We start from the raw sequence: 16,638 nt of genomic DNA, 5'->3' as shown, positions 1-16,638 counted from the left end.
TACACTTTAGATTCAGAGATACACAAGGCTTAGCTATCCTACTGCTGGGAATATATCCAAAGGAATGGAAATCATCAAGTCGAAGGTATACTTGTTTCCCAATGTTCATTGCAGCACTCTTCACAATAGCCAAGAGCTGGAATCAACCCAAATGTCCATCATTGGATGAGTGGATATGGAAAATGTGGTATATCTACACAATGGAATATTACTCAGCTATAAAAACGAATGAAATACTGCCATTTGCAACAACATGGATGGACCTTGAGAGAATAATATTGAGTGAAACGAGTCAGGCAGAGAAAAAGAAATACCACATGTTCTCACTCATTGGTGGGAGCTAAAAAATAAACAAATTAATTCACCCACATACACACAAAAAAAAATCCAGGGAGGGGGGGAAGAAGATATAACAACTATACTTTTTTGAAGTTGTTACAACAAGCAAACGGAAAGGACATTCTGGGGTGGGGAGAGAGGGAACAGGGAGGGAGGTGTTGGTGATGGGCCATAGTAATCATATACATTGTATATTGACAAAAAAAAAATTTAACGAAAAAAAAAAAAAAAAAAAAGAAAAGGAGAAGAAATAAAAGGCATCAGTCTTGGAAAGGCGGAAGTAAAACTATCTCTATTTGCAGATGCCATGATCTTATATATATAGAATGTCTTAAGGAATCCACACACACAAAAACTAGTAGACTAATGAACAAGGTTGAGCAAGGTTACAGGATACAAGACTGGAGTTTTTGTCTCTCAGTTGTATTTCTATACACTCATAATGAGTGATCGTGATCTGAAAATAAACTTAGGAAAACAATTCCATTTACAATAGCATCAAAAAGAATTAACAGTTAAGAGTAAATTTAACCAAAGAAGTGCAAGAGTCATACACTAAAAATGACAAAATATCATTGAAAGAAATTAAAGATCTAAATATATTAAAAGACATTCCATGTTCATGGACTGGAAAATGTAATATTATACTGATGGCAGTATTCCCTAATGATCTACAGATTCATTGTGGTCTCTGTCAAAATCCCAGCTGGGTTTTTTTTTTCCCAGAATTTAGCAAGTGAATCCTAAAATTCACATGGAAATACAAGGGACACAGAACAGCCAAAATGATCTTGAAAAAGAACAAAGTTGGAGGACTCACACATCCCAATTTAAAAACTTACTACAAAGGTACAATAATCTAAACAGTGTGGTGCTGCTATAAGGATAGATATATAGATCAGTGGAATTAATTGAAAGTCCAGAAATAAACCATTACATTTGTGGTTGATTGATTTTCAGTAAGAGTGCCAAGATAATTCAATGGGTAAAGAACAGTCTTTCAACAAATGGTGTTGAGACAGCTGGTATTCACATGAAAAAGAATGAAATTGGACCCCTTTCTCATTATACCTGAAAATTAAAAGAAAACAGATCACAGAAGTAAATTTAAGAACTAAAATTATAAAACTCTTAAAGCAAAGGAGTAAATCTACATGACTTTGAATTAGGCCTTGGTTTCTTTTTTTTTTTCCCCTTTTTTGTCTTTTTTACTGACCGGCAATGGGATCACAACCCTCGGTGTTGCGCCTGCACCGCGCTCAGCTAGTGAGCGGGAACCGGTCGCCACATGGGATCTGAACCCTCGGCGGGAGCACCACCGCGCTCCCAAGTGGCGCACTCTCCAGTGCGCCACCGGGCCGGCCCAGGCCTTGGTTTCTTAGGTACCAAAAGCGCAAGTGACAAAAGAAAAAACAGATAAATTGAACTATATCAAAATTAATATAGTTAATGATGCTATTTAATGATACCATCAAGAAGAGACAAGACAATCCACAGAATGGCAGAAAACATTTGCAAATCATATGCCTGAGAAGAGACTTGTATCTAGAATAGGTAAAGAACTCTTACAACTCAATAATAAAAAGACAAAAAAATTTTAATAGGCAAAGGATTCAGTTAGACATTTCTCAAAAAAAAAAAAAAGATATAAGAATGTCCATTAACACATAAACCATACTTGCTGAACATTAGCCGTGAGGGAAATGCAAATCAAAACCACGATGAGATACCACTTCACACCCATTAGGAAAGATACAACCAAAAAGACAGACAATGACAAGTGTTGTTTGGTGAAGATACGTAGAAATTGGAACTCTCATACGTTGCTGTGGTAATGTAAAATATTAAAGGCTTAGGGAATTTTTTCTCCAGTACCTTCACTTTACAGATGGGGAAATGGAGGCTCTAAGAGATCACAGTGCTGTTACAAGCAGTGTTAGAGATGTGAGTCCAAGTCTGCTGGTTTTGCACATGGTAACCTTTTTATCTGGACCAGCCCCATTGCCCATCTCCCCCTCCTTCACCTGTCTAATTTATCTTCATCCTTCAGTTTTCTGTACAAATGTGCCTTCCTCAGGGGAGCAAGCTTTCTCTGATCCCCCCAGCCTAGATCAGGCCCCTCCCCTGACATTGTTCTCACAAATTTTTTCACCTTTCCATAGGGCAAGGCTTGTGGCTTGCTGTTCGTTGTATGTGCAGCCCCTAGCTAGCACTGTGCCTGGCCCATTCACTGAATGAACAAATGCATGAATGTTGCTCTTTTTTCCATACTGACTTCCCACTGCATAAGTCAATGTTCATCTAACTTGTCTTCCAATTTCCTGCCATAGTAAAGAGTATCATGCTTCCTCTGACACACCGGAAAAGGAAAATTACATGGTTGGTGTCACAACATGTCACCAATAAAATGACAATGAAGCTCAGGCTCCCTGGTTAGTGTGTGCTTTAGGTCACTTGGCCTTGCTGCTTTTCAGAGGATGAGGTCAGAAAAGACCTGTTTTACTTGATCATTCATCCTCTATCCATAGATACCTGGGATGTGCTGAAATTGAACAGAGGATAGAGAAGAGGTACAAAACCCATTAAATGAATGAAAATTAGGTGCTAAGCAGGAGAATTAATAGAGCTGAACTGAATAAGAGTAGGGGAGAAGAAGGCCAATGAATCAACTGTAGCGATTCTTAGAGGTACAATATGTGGGGATGCAGCAGGTGGGGAGTGAGGGTCCTCTTGTGAACCCAGGAGCTTTCACTCGTGAGCTATGTGGCCTTAACCAACCCAGCTTCTTCATCTGTTAAATGGGCATGCTATCTCCCAGGATTATTATAAGGACAAAAAAAAAAATGCATATGACATTACACTATCTGCTTTGAAGCATTTTACAAATGCACGGTAATAATATTATTGAGCTAAAGAGGCTGTTGATGATAGTGTTCTATTTCCAGAGCATAAACCAAGAGGAAATTGATTCAAATGACAGCTAGGGAGGTTTATGAAAATACCTTTTTCCACAACTGAGGAATGAAATAGCATGGAAGCCTATTGAGTCCCTACAGATCTTGAGACGCGGGTTAGGTGATTGCTCATCCTGTGTGATGTAGACACAGGACTGAGCCTAGGGCTGGAGTAGATGACCCTCAGACTTCCATTTCTAAGATTCTGTATTTTTAAGATTCCAAACTTTCTTCCTCTTCCTTGAATTTGTATGACATACCCTGTTCTTATTGTAATCGACAGGTAATTTGGTACTCTGTAGCCTATTGAGTACCACTATATATTTCCATAGAATACCAGAATCTGGGATAATCTCTAAGATGTCACACAACATATAATCTGATTCCAGTCACTTCCAGCAACTCTGGTTTGTTTGATGAGGATATTTAATTGCTTTTTAGCATTTCATTTGAATGAGCCTCATGGATCTGTTTAGGAAGAAAACTGCTGATCAATTGCAATTGCTCCTGTTGTCATGGAAACAAGCTGAAATGGGATTGTAATTATATTTCCTTATTCCTGAATTGAATCCCTAATCATTGCCATAGTAATTACTCAATATCTATGGCCCCAAATTACATGATGCTTGTCCAGAAAAGACAAAGGATGAGGAGGAGGAGGGCTGGCTGGAGGCATGCATTCACTGTGCAGCTGCAGAAAGCCTTCTGGTTGAGAGGGGGAGAATTTCCCTCTGTAGGGTCTCACTGTGAGGTTAGATGCTATCGGTGGGTCTTAGAATGTTCCCCAATGCTTAGCGTAGTGGCTAGAAGGCTGTAACAGAAAACACAACTACTAATGTCTTCAACAGTAATGAAATATATTTTCTGATGTGCCGGCAAGTATGGAGCACTCTCCAAGTTCCAAGGTTGGTTAATGAAGCAAATCAGCAACACCAAGATCCAGTCTGATTCCCTTTTTTCTCTGGCATTCTCTGGGAGTAGGCTCTTGTCCTCGGGCTTGTCCCCTTATAGTCACAAGATGGCTGCCACAGTCCCAGGTGTCACATGCAGACAACAAAGATCAGAGACAGAAAGGGGAGCATCCCTGTCTTATTTTTTGTCAATGAGGAGACCTTTCCCAGCAATGCTCCCCCCAGCAAACTGTCCCTTGCTTTTCATCGGTCCTTTCACACAGACCCTGCTGCAGACGGTAGTCCCAGACCGCAGAACTTAAAATCGAGATGGCTCAACTTGACGCCACCTTGCTCTCCTCAGCCCCAAGTGAGTGGTGGGTGGGAGATGGCGTAGCATGCCTACAGGGCTGCCTTAGTTTGTCTTGCTCTGCTTCTCTCCTTCTGTCCCTGTTCTGACTTTTCGGTGCCCTGAGCTCCAGGCCACAGGCCCATCTTGTATCTTGTCTGATCTCTACCACCTCTCCAGATAAGCATGAGCCAGAAACACTGGACCTGGGCTTCACATCCCAGTCCCATGGGGTGTGGCATCCTCTGCTCTCAGATAACAGCCAGACACCACCAAGAAAGAAAGGCAGCCTTTTGGGGAGAAGTAAAATCAAAATACCAGAGAGCTGTGCAAATGAGTTGTCCATCCAGATGGACTAGACTAGATGGGAATCAAGACAGGAGAACCCCAAGGCATAGTGTGGTGGCTATTTCTTGTCATTTAGCCATTAGCATCCAGTTCCCCTTCTTAGTAGTGCCCAAACTTCCTTTCAAGGAATCACCTTTGCCTTACTGTGGGTAACTCTGATAGGACATAGTGCCTGCCTCTGATGACAGAAGCCGAAAGGGCCAGATCCTCCACTTCCTCCTGCTGCAGCCTGGCGTGAGTATGTGACCCAGCCTGGCCGATCAGACTTCATCCCTTAGGACTTTGACTTGGCAGGTGAGTCAGGGATGTAAGGAACACAACTCTAGGAGCAGCTCGTAACCAGGCTTTTCCTGCGGCGCGATAGCTGCTGTGGTTCCTGATGCTGCGACCTCTAGAACTCTCTTAACTCCTGTCTTTTTCCAAGCCTGGAGACTCTAGCTTCTTTTGTTCTGTGAACCCCTGCTATATTCCTAGTACATTTTCTTTTGGTTAATTGAGACAAAAAGTCAGTTTCTATTGTTTGCAACTAAGAACTGTAACTGACACATATAAAAACCAGGAGAACTAGGTAAGAGAGAGATTTGAAATACAAGGTGGGAAGCTAAGCCCAGAGCAGTTCCCTGGTTTCAGTTGCAAACAAGACCTGGAAGAAACCTTTAAAGGTGCTGAACATCCTCCTGACTCGCCCATCCGTTGGCTTCTCAGAGCTTTCCACAGTGGCCTCCTGCACCGGCCTGTTCTACGTGAAAAATACCTGTGACCTGAAAATACTCCCCTTCCTCCCATCAGCGTGTTCCATCACGCTTCCCGTTCCCTCGGTGACTGCTCTATAGGAACCCATCTGATAAACTCCCTCAGGCTATGGTGCTCACACAGAGAAAATCTACTCACAAATTTTATCACAGGAAGCACTGTTATTATTATTAAATAATAATAATAATAATTATTATTATTATTATTATTAAATAATAATGATTATTTTTACTATTATTATTTGCTCTGTGGGAGAGCAAAGAGAAAATCTACTCACAAATTTTATCACAGGAAGCACTGTTATTATTATTAAATAATAATAATTATTATTATTATTATTATTATTATTAAATAATAATGATTATTTTTACTATTATTATTTGCTCTGTGGGAGAGCAAAAATAATAGATGTGGTCCCTGCCTTCATGCCACTCATAGTACTGTGGTGGAGATGAGATGATACCAGCATCATCATCATTATTATTATTATTATTATTATTATCATCATCATCATCATCATCATCATATCTGTGTCACACTTTATGATTTACATGCAGAGGGCTTTCCGCGGGACAAAATATCCCTTTCTTGCAGGGAAGCAGGACAGGCTGTGTGGAGTTGATAAGATTTGAGCCAGACCTTGAAGGCTGAGTAGGACCTGAATGGAGAGGTTGGCACTGGGCAGTCCACGGAGAGGAAGAGCCTAAGCAGTGAAACCGGCGAGGAGGGGGTGGGTGTTGGGGAACTGTGTGGTTGGGTTTGCCTTACAAGGTGCTTGATGTAGGGTAACATTGGATAACAAAGGCTAACAAAAACACCCAGTTACTCGTGTCATTAACACATTAGTGTGGTACACTTGGTACAATTAGGAACCCACCCCTCCCAGTAGCAGATGTGTCCCAACCCCTTGGAGAATTAGTGCCTTGGCCGAGAAGCTGCTTGGCCGAGCTGGGCAGCTGGGCATCCCAGGGCTGAGCTGGCACGGTACTCTGTGTCCCAGGGAAACAGAGCAGTGGCTGAGTGAGGCACCCTGCCCTACAGGCCAAACAACTTTAGTACCCTGCTTTCCTGGAGCTGGACTATTCCCCTAGACACTGAGCTGCTGAGACACCCCTTCCCCCAGGGCCCAAACGACAGCTACGCCCCACCATTCTGAGTCCTTGCTGCCACTGGACCTGGCCTCACAGAGACTGAAATATTGCAGAGTCCCACCATCCCAGGGTCTAGAGTCCCCACTACATGGTGCCTCACACCCTGGAACCTGAGTGACCAATGAGCCCTATTTGCTCTGGTTCCTGAATTGCAGCTGTATTCTGCTTTCTGGGCCCAAACCTCCAGAGCATCCCTTCTCTCCCAGAATCGGGCCAGTGGCTGTGCCTGTAACCGGTGCCCAGGTCCCGCTGCTCTCCACTCAGAAACAAAAGACTCGTCAGTCCCAAATGTTAGTGTGAGGCAGGAAGTTTATTATCAGATGTCTGAGGAGATAGACTAGAACTTTCTCCCCACTTTAGAGTTTCAAGGCATTAACATAAGATAAAAGGACAAAGGGAGAAGTGTGTTGAAAAGTCTAGCAGGAATAGGGTCATCACTACGTGCAAATCAGTACTTTCTTAATCTTCGTCCTTGGGCTCAGCCCTGTGAAGCCTGGAGTCAGACTTCCTTGGCTCTGGCTTTATCTTCTACCCAGGACACCTGCCACTTCGGAGGAGACTGTTAGTTTTGCAAGTTGCTGAGCTGTGGCCTTGCCTTATTCCTCCTACAGACTGCAGTGATTGTTCATTGTTCAAGCAGAGTTCTTTCCTCAGCATTAAGCTCTATCATGACTGCCCTTATGCTAAGCTAATATTTGTGATGCTCTATCATGCCCTGCACCCAGGGTCAGAGTTACAGCTACAACCTGGCCCACTGGGCCCAAGCTGCCAGGGGTATCTCAGAAAAACAGACCTGCTTCTGTGGGAATCTACGTCTAACTCTGCCACAGAGAGTGAACCTGCACCTCAAGACCTAGATGCCACAGTGGGTTCTCAAGACCCTGAGCCCGGGATCCCAGCTCCACACCTGCTGCAACTACCTGCACCTGGACCCAGCACCATTACAGCTGCTTGTAGGTGATATCAGACCCGACACCAAGAGGGATTCCCTTGCTGAAGTCTCCCCACCGTGGGGAAGACGAGAATAGGTGGTCTCCAAAAACTGGAAAATAGGTGGTCTTCCACTGAAGACCTTAACAACCAGTGCTGCTGCCATTGCTGCCACAAACTTCTACAGTCTAGGTTACTGAGGCTCCCACAGTGATGGTGCTCACAGCTGAGAAAGCTGCTTAGAGACTATACCACTGCATCTACGTGGAACCAGCAGTTTCTGAGCTTGCAAATGAACTGCTTTAAGATTAATGTAAGGTTTGGGAGAAAGCAGAATTGGAGACTTAAGTTGGAGATCATTTACAGATGCCAATCATATTACAATAGGTTGGAGGTTAAACCAGGGCGACAATGACAATTACACGCTCATTGGCCTTTCAGCTGCCCTCAGGATTCCTCCATTTATTTCCCACGAACACTTTCTCATGTGTTCAAGAGCAAGTTCTCCAAGCCTACACTGCCTGCGGGAGTGACGCAACACCGTAGTCTCAAATGGTCCAGGAAAACAAAGTCTGAAATGGCTTCAATGAAATAAAAACGAAAGCTTCACCTGAGCAGAGGTTACAAACTTTGAACTTTATATTGCTATTGGCATGATTATTAGCATAATAATCTTATTCATACATCACAGCAGAGAGGGATAACCTAGCCAAGGCTTAGCTGAGTTTCCTGCGATCTTTCACTTTAAGTGCAGAAAACAGCCCTGTACTTTGGTCTGTGTGCTGCCAAAGTAAGCCCAAGAGTACTATGTTATTTATTCCAAAGTAGCCTCTTAGAGCCTCTAGGTAGAATCTTGAGAGTTAATCCCACTGACTGGGTAACTGAAAAGGAAGAGGAGGTGGAGTAAGGGAGAAACAGCTGTGTCTCTTTCCTCCTGTCCTTCCACACCCAGGAGCTTAAATGTTGTAAGATATAAGTAGAACAGGAGCCTCTAAGCCACTCCAAGTTTGTTTTAGTGCTAATAAAACACACCTTCCTTCAGAATTGACTCAGCCTATTTGAAGCCTCTGGTCTTCAGTGAATAGATCCTGGAATGGATTCATGGTGTTTGAACCTCCTGGGGAGGAGGGAAGGGGTGGAATCCTCAGGCTGTTGCTCTGTGCATCAGACGCCAGGATCAGCCTTGCAAGTGTTGCACCTCAGAGTTGCCCACAGTTTAGGCAAACGTCGAGGACGTCTCTTCTTTCTCTTCTTCCTCCCTCTTCTCCCCCCCCCCCGTTCTTCTCTTCCTCCTCCTTCTCTTTTAATTTCCTTTGTTCTATAAAGTCTCTACTAGTCTTTACAGATAGTGACTCTGTTTAATGTGGGTGGAGGATATGGAGAGAATGTCAGATCTTCAGTGTGAATTGAGGACTGATGACACACCTACTTATTTTTTCAGTTGTGTCTACACAGTTATGAGTCAATGCTAAATTCATACATTTTAGAAAATCTTGATCAATACACCCATGTTCATTGCAGCACTATTTACAATAGTCAAAAGTGGAAACAACCCAAATGTCCATTGATGGACGAATAGATTTTTTAAAAATGTGGTATATACATACAATGGAATATTATTCATTCTTAAAAAGGAATGAAATTCTGACCTATGCTACAACATGGATGAACCTTCAAGACATTATGCTCAGTGAAAGCCAGATAGAAAAGGACAAATACTGTGTGATTCCCCTGACAGGAGATAATCTGGAATAGTCAAATTCATAGAGATAAAAGGTACAATAGTGGCTTCCTTTCCAATCTGCCATCTGTGGTGGAACCACCACCAAGATGCAGATTTTCATAAAAACCCTTACGGGAAAGACCATCATTCTTGACATTGAACCCTCGGATACAATAGGAAATGTAAAGGCCAAGATCCAGGATAAGGAAGGAATTCCTCCTGATCAGCAAAGACTGACCTTTGCTGGCAAGCAACTGGAAGATGGATGTACTTTGATTATAACATTCAGAAGAAGTCGACTCTTCCTCTTGTGTTGAGACTTCATGGTGGTGCTAAGAAAAGGAAGAAGTTTTACACCGCTCCCAAGAAGAATAAGCATAAGAGAAAGAAGGTGAAGCTGGCTGTTTTGAAATACTACAAGGTGGATAAGAATGGCAAAATTAGTTGCCTTTGTCCAGAGTGCCCTTCACACGAATATGCTGCTGGAGTTTTTATGGCCAGCCACTTTGACAGACATTATTGTCGCAAATGTTGTCTGACTGATTGCTTCAACAAACCAGAAGACCCCCTGCCCACATCCAGGCACACTGCCAGTGCCTCAGGGCCCCGCCCGGAGGCCTGGGGCATCAAGCCGGAACTGAACCTCCCCCACAACCAGGCACACCACCAGCACCAAGGAGCATGCCAAAATCATCACCTCCATGTGGGTGGCCCACCACAGCCACCACAGTAATCATGGCTGCCGCGAATGTGGCTAGATGTCACAACCACCACGCAGATGGCCCACCAGCCACTGGAGTGCATTGACACAAGGAGAGTCACCAGCAGAGACCAAAGAAAAGAAGATGGTGTCTCTCTCCACAAAGCCCATTCCAGAGTGACAGAAGAAGCATCTGCTCTATGATAATATTGGGGGATCTGAACACACCTCTCAGCAGTGGACAGATCATCTAGGCAACAAATCAACAGAGTAAACATTACTCTTTCAGAGGGAGAGAAGAAATCTGGGTTATCGGTGGTGGGAAGGGGGAGGGTGAGGGGGATAGGGAGAGATTGGACAAGGGGCATAAAGAATAAGTACGATTTGTAACAATATACATGCTGGTAATATTGATTTGATCAACATATGTCAACATTGAATCCCAAAAATATGTATAATCAACTATGATTCAATAAAAATAAATAAATAAATAAACAAAAAACCAAAAAACCCCAGAAGACAAGTAATTGTGTATGAGTTAATAAAAGACATGAATTAAAAAAAAAAGAAAAAGTACAATAGTGGTTGCTAGGGGCCAGGGGAGTAGGGTTAGTGTTGAATGGATATGGAGTTTCGGTTTGGGATAATGAAAAGTTCTAGAGATGGATAGTGGTAAAGGTTGCGTAATATGAACGTGCTTAATGAACTGTACTCTACTGTACTTAATTAACGTACTTAATGAAGTGTCCACTGAATGGTACACTTAAAAGTGATTAAAATGGAAAATTTTATGTTCCATGTATTTTTACCACAATAAAAAAATTGTAGGGGTAGAGGGAAAGTTTGCTGTCTGCCCTCTGAAGGTTTGCTGCTGAAATGAACTGACAATAGATTAACAGAGAAAAAAAGCATACAAACGTATTAATGTGCACATGGACGTGGGAGTCCTGCAAATATGAGCAAAAGAAGGGACAGATGGTTGAGACTTAAATATCCTCTTCATAGAGTTGAGGGAAGTAGGGGGGGCCATAGGCAATTTCAGAGGGGGAGTAAATGATTTTTAGGGGAAATGAATGGACCCTGGAGGTAGACATTACCTTGTAAATGATTCTCTTAGGAAACTGAATGGGACCAGCTATTTACCAGGAAGGTGAGGGGTGGAACTGCACTGTGAGCAAATGTTGTCTTATTATGTGGATAAAGTCTCCCAGCTAGTCTCAGAGCTGTCCTCAGAAGAACGGATGAAAAGTCTATCTGGGTGTGGTGGTGACTTTTAGTCTCTTCTCTTCTCAGTGGTTAATCTTTCCTGGTTATTCCGTGAGATTCCTAGGGAGGGACTCTTAAGGTTTGAATTACAGTTGGGAAGAAGTTTCCTTAGTCAGATAAGGAAATTCCAGAGAGTCCCTCCCTCTGCTGCTGCTTCGGGTCAGCATGTCAAAGCGCCATTATTTTGGGTATCGTTTTCTGAGCTCTGACAAAATCTTGATCAATATTATGTAAATATGAAAAAATTCCTAGATGCTGGCATCCCTTGTGGTGTTGACAGATTTGGTGTTTAATAAGTAAAATTGATTTACACTCTTTTGTATAAGATTTGTAATTGTGGGTGAACTGGGACTCTTAATTAATGCTCCTGTCTTGCAGCCAGCAGCCACTGTTCATATAGCACCTTTGTTCCTGTAGAAATCTAAACATCTGCAAACACTATTAAAACAGAAGCTCCATCAGCTGTGAGTCAGGAGCCTGAGTTGTAAGGAAAGGTAGCCTTTAATCAGGAAGCCAGCAGCCTGAGAAATGGTGGACTCATGTCTCAAAGACCATCTCTGCCCCTCCCAGGTTTGCCAAAGGGTTTTGTAGGGGTCTGTGGTGGAAAGTTGATTCATAGTGACCAAGAAGGGATGTGCAGACATGCTTGAGTGTCAAATAATCCTCAAAGAACTTCCCGGGTGGGAGCTGACCAGCATTATACTTCGTTCTCCATGGGTTCAGTTCGTTCCTGTTATTCTCAAATAAGATCAGATTAGTAAGCTAGTAAAGAATGGCCACCTGAGTTAATAATTTTTCTCTAATTATTTGTGTACAATGTGAGAGCAAGAGTCATTGTGTTCTGGCAGCTAGCTGCAGGCTATGTGGTTTGGTTTACAGGAGAGAACAAGTTTTTTAAATTCAAAGGTTTAAGAAAATGGAGTCCCTTCTGTTCAGGCTGTTACACAAGTCCAGAGGGACCATTTTTCTGGCTTCTATAAGTCATGGCTCTGACTCTTCCCTGGGCTTATGAAAACTGTTCCTCAGAGGCCAGTGTTGTTCTGAACTTCCCAAGTGGGCCTCTCTTCCTTTCTTTCTAGAGCTTGCTTTTACCACATGTGCTTTGCACTCAACTTCAGATCTTGTTTAAATTAAAATGACTGTTAAATGACTGTATTGATAATCCTCCAATTACATGTTAAAAATCTGTGGGATTTTAGAAGTCTTTATACATCTCTTCTCATGATCAAGAGGCTGCTCTGTGTTCTCAGCATCAGAAAAGAAGGTTCCATCCAGCACATCCTGTTTCTTCCATTTGAGCAGAGAGAGTCTGAGGAAAGGTGCAGCACTGAGGCTCAGAGGCCCCCGGCCTCTTGGTTCACCTCTAACAAAAGGAAGGGGGAGAGGTGGAGTTGGCCTACTTTGTAATCAGTTGTGAAAGATCTTTATGTCAGGAATAAAGAAGTCCAGATTGAACTCTGCTAAGGTACAATTAGTGGTAAATTGCCCCTCCACCTCCTAGCCGCGTAGTTCCCAGCTTGCTAAGGACAATGATTCCTTCCACCAAGCTCCCTGTTCACTGGAACATAGTTTGAAGCTGAGATCTCCACATGCGGCCTCTTCAGTTTCAATTCCAACCCTGCCTCAAACTCTGGAACTTCGGGCAATGTTTTTACTCTTTGTCTCAGCCTCCCCTTCAGAGAAAAGGAGATAACCTATATTGTAGAGTTGTTTGGAGCTGGAACTGGTAACCATGCCCACCAAAGATTTAATATTACACCTATTGCCAAGGATTTCATGTTAAATTTGCATTATGTAAATGGATGTATCTACAAGAGAGTGTTCATTCAAGTAACTAATAAACCAATTATCATTCTTCTCCACTGTTTCTTCTCAGAACTTTAAAATGAGACAAAGACCAAATATAATAAGAAAAAGGCACAAACGTTTTGGGGCACTTTGAAAGGTAATCCTCTTAAGAGCAATGGCCATATCAACAAGTAGATTCTGACATGAGGTAGAAACTTAATAAATAATCAAAAAGTTATTTAATTACTTCCACTTCTGGCTGTGATGAAGTAGCTTGTAGCTAATCAGTACTCCCACCATAGAATATTAAAACAAAAACATCTGTTTGAATGCATCAGATTGCTGCTGAGGCACCCGACTTGATAAATGATATCCTAAAGAGAAGGGAAGCCTATGCAGTTGAGCCCAACTTTCTGCATTTTGCTTCTCTCCTATGGTCATTAGGGGACTCTAAGTGCAGGGCAAGAGACCAAAAAGGCTGAGGGTGGCTGCCAAAAGGAAGAGAAGGCAGCAGAGCCGTAGGCAGCCTCATGGGGCTGGGAACACAAAAATTGGAGTTTGAGGCTGCCGAGGCAACCAGGACTTGAGGGGCTAAGAACCCTAAGAGAAGAGAAGCCCAGAAAAATGACCCAAATCTCAGCAACAGTTTTCCTTTTGAGGCATTTGTTGATAAAGCTGCAAGGGAACGAGGCTGAAAAGCAAGACAGAGTTTTTGGCAGTCTGTGGTGCTGGAGAGACAAAGATTGGGGTTTGGGGTCTGCAAAGGAGAGGGGCCTTTGGAAATAACCCAGATTCTTAGTTCAGACTCTAAAAGAACTATACACTAGAAGTGGGGATGAAGAAGAGGTAGTCTGAGTCTTACAAAGATTGCTACTCAGCTGTGTATCAGGTCAGTCTGTGACTGGATTGAGGTGATCTGTTCCTTTGCTGTCTGCTGCCTGCAAGAGGATTGGGTGAATCCTCTCTGGAAGGAGAGAACCCAGCGTCTAAGATTTTTCATGCATGATGTGTGGAATTCAATAAAAAATGACCTGGTTCCTAAGAAACAGACTACATGGAAAATAAGATAATAGAAATAGACCCAAGGGTGACTAAGATTTTGGAGTTTCAGATGGAGACTTTTAAATATTTGTGGTTAATATGTTCAAGAGAATAGTGAACAAGGCAGAGAATTTCACCAGAGAACTGGAATCTATTAAAATGAATTGAAAAGAAGTTCAAGATCCAAAAAATACTTACGAAATTAAGAACTTAACAGGTAGTTTTAATAGCAGATTGGGCATAGCTGAAGAGAGAATTAGTGAGCTGGAAGCTGGGTCCATAGGAAGATCCAGACTAAATCATGCTGAGTAAAAAGAATTGTAGACACCCAAGAGAGAATAAAAGACATGGCTCATGGCAAAAGGCTCTAACATGGGATGTGAAAAAGAGGTTAGAGGAAAAATGGAGCAGAAGCAATATTTAAGAGATAAAGGCTGAGAATTTTTTTTTTTGAGACAGGTAAGGGGATCATAACCCTTGGCTTGGTGTCGCCCACACCATGCTCAGCCAGTGAGCGCACCGGCCAGCCCTATATAGGATCCGAACCCGCAGCCTCAGCGCTCCCAGTGCCGCACTCTCCCGAGTGAGCCACAGGGTCGGCCCAAGGCTGAGAAATTTTTAAAACTGATGAAAGATATCAAGCCACAGGTTTCAGAAACACTGTGTATCCTAAGCTGCATAAATTAAAAGAAGGTCACACCTAACCACACCAGAGTAAAACTACTGAAAACCAAAGGTAAAGAGATAAATTTTTAATCAGCTATAAATAAAAGATCATTTATCTTATCAAAGAAGCAATAATATAAGCATGCCTACAAAAATTCTGTAGCTAATGGTGAAATAGTGAATGCTTTCTCTGTGAGTTTGAGACATTACAAGGTCTACCATCACCACTTCTGTTCAATTTTGTATGAACATTCTAGCTAATTCAGTATGCAACAGAAAAAAAAAAAAGATGTAGTACTGAAAAGGAAGAAATACAATGGTCTTTTGTTGCAGGCAACCTGATTGTATAGGTAGAAAATCCAAAAAAATCAGCAGTCACATTATTATAATTAATAAACTCAGCAGAGTCTCTGGTTATAAGATCAATATACAAAAGTCAGTTGTATTTTTATATAACACCAATTTAAAAAATCGTAAAATAAAAATTTTAACCTAAACCATTTTCAGTAAATTCAGAAACATCAAATATATAGCAATAAATCTATCAAAATATGTACAATACCTCCATACAGAGAACAACAAAATAGTATTGAGATCAATTAAAGATGATCTGAATACACAAAAGATATCCATGTTTATGGATTAAGATTCAATATTGTAAAGATATCAGTTAACCCACTACTTATCTATAGATCCAATGCCATCACAAAAGTAATCTCAGGAGTTGTTAATATATGTGTCTGTGTGTGTATGCAAATTTCTATAGAAATGAAAAGACACAGGAATAGCCATTCTGGAAAAAAAAAACACAAAAAACCAAAGCTGAGGAACTATTATATATCAAGACCTGTTAGAAAGCTTCAGTAATTAAGATAGTGTGGGGTTATTGCTGTAAAAACAGACAAGCAGACCAGTGGAACAGAGGCCAGAAACAGATTCACATATAGACAGTCATTTAATTTATGGCAAGTTACTCACTGTCTTCGAGCCTTAGTTTCCTTGTCTATAAAGTAGACTTTATAGTAGTGCCTACCAGATAAGGTTGAAATATTATATATCAAAAGGATTTAGGTATTATATTAATGAGGTTAGAACATGCACAAGGGGGCCAGCCCGTGGCTCACTCGGGAGAGTGCGGTGTTGAGAACACCAAGGCCCCGGGTTTGGATCCTATATAGGGATGGCCGGTTTGCTCGCTGGCTGAGTGTGGTGCTGACAACACCAAGTCAAGGGTTAAGATCCCCTTACTGGTCATCTTTTAAAAAAAAAAAAAAAAAGAACATGCACAAGGAACATATTAATTTAGCTAGAATTAATATTACCACCATAACTACCTCTATTATTATAACTACTGTTACTTATTACTGCTATTATTATTATTGCTCCTTACTTTCCCTATATTTCAATGTGGTCATCTGGAAGTGGGGGATGTGTGGACATCAGATCCTGGTTGGCAACAAAGATCATTTGGGGGCAACACAGAAGAGCAGGAGAGTGACAATTCCCGACCTACCAGGAAAAAAATAATGGGAGCGGCGTGATTAACCTCATCACTCAGTCAGGACTGACTTGGAAACTGGAATGAAACGTAGCCTAGCAGTAGTAAACATTTATTAAGAATCTAAGATGAAGTTGTACATGGGCATACATGTGTTTATATGAATATTTGAAAGCCAGTGGAGGTATATAAACCCTTTCTTTCTTTTTTTTTTTTTTTTTTTTTTTTTTTTTTTTTTTTCC

The 16,638-nt window shown here is 41.8% G+C and overlaps 1 protein-coding gene and 1 pseudogene across 3 annotated transcripts in view; both read left to right on the top strand.

Moving 5' to 3' along the window:
- The window catches only part of KIAA1211 (KIAA1211 ortholog), a 149,050-nt gene that overhangs the window by 102,312 nt on the left and 30,100 nt on the right, over window positions 1-16,638 (top strand). The window lies entirely within an intron of this gene.
- On the top strand, window positions 9,545-13,713 carry LOC103602953 (annotated as a pseudogene).

Source organism: Galeopterus variegatus, unplaced genomic scaffold (assembly GCF_000696425.1).
Source record: "Galeopterus variegatus unplaced genomic scaffold, G_variegatus-3.0.2 Scaffold4375, whole genome shotgun sequence".
Lineage (NCBI taxonomy): Eukaryota > Metazoa > Chordata > Mammalia > Dermoptera > Cynocephalidae > Galeopterus > Galeopterus variegatus.
The sequence above is the reverse complement of the archived record's forward strand: the minus strand, read 5'-3'. Positions and strand labels throughout refer to the sequence as shown.